Genomic DNA, 4,241 nt, shown 5'->3' with positions numbered 1-4,241 from the left:
GGGCATAAAAACAGACCTCCTCCAGTCCATTCAGCAGAATTATGCGCATTTTGGATTTAGCAATAGGGGCACAGATGGATTACATTTGAACACAAGTGCATTTACGTGTTTACGTGTAATTACTGGGGAAGTAGAGGCAGATGCTTATATACACCACTGCACAGAGCAGGGCTAATCAAACAACCCACAACAAACGAAATTGACAATAAAGAAGCAAAAGCAACGGTGAGTTCTAATTTAAAAGCCAGGGAATCCAGCAATTGTACTCAAGCCGGCACTGATAACAAAGTTCTCCTCCCCCAAACTGCAGGAATCCCAACCATGTGGCCTAGGCCACAGAGCTTAGCCCTGGCTCGGGCAGCCAGAGCTCTGGGAAGGAACCAAAGTGGAACCGTCAGGTTATTCCACTCCTGGGCTAATTTTGGTTCGAGAATAATAAACTGTACTGACTCCTAATGACTCACTGCTTAGGTCACAAATCATTAGGCATTAGTCATCTATAAAAATGTAAGTGTCTGGGGGCACCTGGGTGGCTCCGTCGGTTGGGCGTCTGCCTTCAGCTCAGGTCATGATCCCAAGGTCCTGGGATCGAGCCCTGCATCGGGCTCCCTGCTTGGTGGGGAGCCCGCTTCTCCCTCTGCTTGTGCTCTCTCTGACAAATAAATAAATAAAATCTATAAAATAAAATAAGTATCTGGAAGTGCCTGTCATTTACATGTGAGAAAGTTCTCTGTTCCTGGCTCAGCACGTGGGCTGTGCATCAAGGGAAGCCCAGGCATCCCACATCCTAGGGAGCTCTGTGGCATCCCGGACGTTTCACACACAGATGCTCTGTCCCCCAAACATGACTCAGACTTTGGAGTCTTTGTGCTAAATAAGATCCTTGCTGGTAGTTACTGGCAGTGAGGGAGGCATCTTCGTGCAAGCATCAGCTCCTTCGGGTCATCAGAGTCAGTTGGGGCTGGGGCCGAGTCAGCCACAGATCGTCTGCGGTCGGTCCGGGGCTTCCCTCCTCTGTAGGTGGATGGAAGGGCTTCGCTCGCTCTGGTCACTCCAAAGGCCTAGGTCGGTGCCAGGCACTTAGGCAGACAGGCCCCTATCATCCAAATGAGGGCGGAGCAGCCGGTTATCGCTGCTGGGGAAATCCTGGGTCTGCTTCGTGGTTTGCTTTAAAGAGCTTATCTTTCTGTTTATTTGTTCTCCTGATGGAAACAGCGTTGGCCCAGTGACAGACGGCACCCGGAACTGACCTGGCAGCCCGACCTCCTCCTCCTCGGTCCAGGCTTGATTTGGGGGTTAAAGGTGATACTTTTTGAGAACGGTAGTAAAACATTAATGGTGAGTAAAGTTCCTTCTCTTTTGCCCCTTAAGTTCACTGGGCGATCCTGTTTGCTCTATAAAGTGAACTGTATTTGCCAAGGGTAATTGGAACTCTGCGGCTCGAATGACCTTGATTTCCTCCTGCTGCTGGGCTGTTGTGTGGGGTGAGCGCTGCAAGGTGTTATCAGGCAGCTGGAAACAGCCCTGTGGTGCCCAAGACCACTCTCAATCAAGTCCCCCTGGCAGGACAGATGCTGCAGGTTTTGTGAGAACCACTGGCCTCAAGACCAGAGTACCCAAAATGTTAGCAAGGCACAGACTTCCCAGGGCCTGCCCCTCACCTGCAAACTCACCGACGGTGTGCATCACGTACAGAGGCGCCCAGTGACGTTGAAAGCTGGGGAGTCTGACTCACTTTCATCCTTGAAGGCTCTGATTTTATTCCCATCTCTTGCCCCCAGACTCTTGGGTGACCTTGGACTGTGCTTTGGATTCGACATCTAGAAATGTGATGTATTTCTTTGTTCGTTGTCTTCCCACTGGAGTCGAAGCTCTGTGAGAGCAGGACCTTGGCCCGTTTGTTCATTGCTGCCTTCCCAGGGCTTGGAGCAGAGCAGGTACTCAGTGCGTGTTTGTCAAATGACCCAATGGATCCCATCACCTGTCCTACACTTGTTGACCATTGCCTTTGAGGCACTTGCCATCTCCCCGGGCAGACGTGGGTGTTACGCAGCAGTCGTGAAATAATGAGGCAACAGCGTTAAGACCAACAGAGCCAGGAGCTAACACATGGGCAAGGCGGGCACGCCTCGGCAGGAAATCATCGGGCTCGGAGGCCCTCCTGGGCCAAGGGCTGAGGTCAGGCCGGCGCCTCTGTGTCTGCTGGGCAAAGATCAGGTTGGTGCAGGGTAGGGGCTGGGTGAGCATGAACGAGCAGAAAATACATTCTGGGTTGCCCTAAGGACATGGAGAAAACTGCTAGTTTTTAAAAATTGAACTCAATTCTGTCTTAGTTGACTTCAAGAGCATGGTCAAAGTCATTTCTAGCAGATCATACCCTATCTGGTTTGGGGCTGTTCCTTAGTGCCTGGAAACATCTATACCATGCTGGGGCTCTTACAGTTCCATTGTTTGTGGTCCTGAGACTTGGCTTTCCTAAACACAGCCCAGAAGGTCTCCTCTTCCCAACGCTGGGCAGGCTGCTGAGAAGTTGCCCATCTGCGGAAGCACATAGACAACGTGAGACAAACTTATCAGTCATCACATTTAAAAAAAAAAAAATGTCTCTCAAGACGCCTGGGTGGCTATCCATGAAGCGTCCAACTCTTGGACGCTCAGGCCATGATCTCAGGGCCGTGAGATCGAGCCCCACGTGGGGCTCTGCACTCAGCACGGAGTCTGCTTGGGATTCGCTCTCTCCCTCTCTCTCCGCCCCTCCCCCTGCTCTCTCTCTGAAATAAACAAATAAAATCTTTAAAAATAAATAAACAAAATTTAAAAATGTCTCTCACAGTGAGTATCCAAGACGGGAGCGTGTCTTGAGCTTAGGCAGGAGGCCGTTTGCTTACATGGGGCCTGAGGTTCAAATGCAGAAAAGCACACGCACATCAGCAGTCACCGCTGATGCCTGGGCGAAACTCTTCATCACTGCACAGGCTGTTCAGAGGACTGGAGGCGCAGGGGAGACTGGGAGCAGCCAGCTGTTCCGCAGCACTCCGAAAGCCTGTCCGCAACGCCCCGTGTCACGCTCTGCATGGTCTCAGAGGGCAGCGTGTGTCGCCGCTGTTTGCGGTGTGATAAAAAGCCCCCCGCGAAATGACTGAGGCTCCCAGGAGAGGCAACAGGAATCCATGAAGCAGACAAACTGATACTCCACGCCTTGCACCATCTCTGATGAGTTAGGTTTATCCTTGGCACAGAGAGGTGGCTGCACAGCATTTGGCAGCAATCGGGCCAATTTCTTATTTTCCAACAAGACAAAAATCAAAACCACATCATTGAAGCAAATAACAAATCTTTCAGGATCATGATTACCCAATTTGGCTGTTTACTTTAATCAAATCACAAACTAATGATCAAATTTGGATTGGATTATGTGCCTATAAAGATAACCAAGGATCCAACATAAGTGACTGTCAGTCAAAGCCTTTTCAGACAAAGCTAGCATTACAACATGCCAATTACATTTTTATCAGGTAGTTAAGATAATTACCTGTGGTAAATGTGTTAGTGGGACAAGTATAGATTGCTGTAAACATTTGCTGACCACTTTAAAATGCTGCCCGACCGTATGGGAGAAATCAAGGGTACAATAGTATGCAGATGTATTTACACCAGCTGATGTCATATAAAATCCAATAAAGTTGTTCCGCCCAAAGCCTGTGTGTCCTTTTGCCACCACAAGATGGCTCTGTACCGTTTCTTCTCAGAAGCAACATGGGCTCCAGAGCCAATTCCTCTTTGTGAAGCATCACAAGCCCTTGGGTGGGCTATCATCAAAACTGGACAGGCATCTTGAACCAGTGACTTCAGCCCCCTTCCTGGGCCAGTGAAGCCTCCTCGTCCCTCCCACTCTTTCAAGTCTCCGATGCCCTGGGCTTTCTTCCAAATGCTGGATCCATGTGTCATCAGCCTCCAAATGAGGGTGCATTGCCTGACATTCTCCCCCACATGCAATGCTGGTGAAACTGTATACAATTTTTAACATGCGACTTATCCCTTTGGCTCTTTGTGTTAAGATGATCATTTTCCCAACCCCCCAAACTTAATGTGATTCAATTCTTGCTTTGTCAGGAATGTTAACCACATCCCCATTCCTTCATCTCCTATTCCTAGATGGTACCAACTCCTGCTAGTCCTTTTTAAAGGAAGTCTGGGCATTTATTTCATTATCTCCAAAGCATCTTCTTTTTCTCTCAGCC

The 4,241-nt window shown here is 49.3% G+C and overlaps 1 long non-coding RNA gene across 1 annotated transcript; it reads left to right on the top strand.

Annotated features, from left to right (window-relative positions):
• The first annotated feature begins 699 nt into the window (after window positions 1-699).
• LOC141373133 (uncharacterized) lies at window positions 700-2,752 on the top strand. The gene is made up of 3 exons (XR_012378834.1): window positions 700-1,065; window positions 1,216-1,338; window positions 1,782-2,752. It is a non-coding gene; the product is annotated as an uncharacterized lncRNA (long non-coding RNA).
• The last annotated feature ends 1,489 nt before the right edge of the window (window positions 2,753-4,241 follow it).

The sequence above is a fragment of the Callorhinus ursinus genome, unplaced genomic scaffold, assembly GCF_003265705.2.
Source record: "Callorhinus ursinus isolate GAN/ISIS: 27379988/994484 unplaced genomic scaffold, GSC_fseal_2.0 scaffold7, whole genome shotgun sequence".
Lineage (NCBI taxonomy): Eukaryota > Metazoa > Chordata > Mammalia > Carnivora > Otariidae > Callorhinus > Callorhinus ursinus.
The sequence above is the reverse complement of the archived record's forward strand: the minus strand, read 5'-3'. Positions and strand labels throughout refer to the sequence as shown.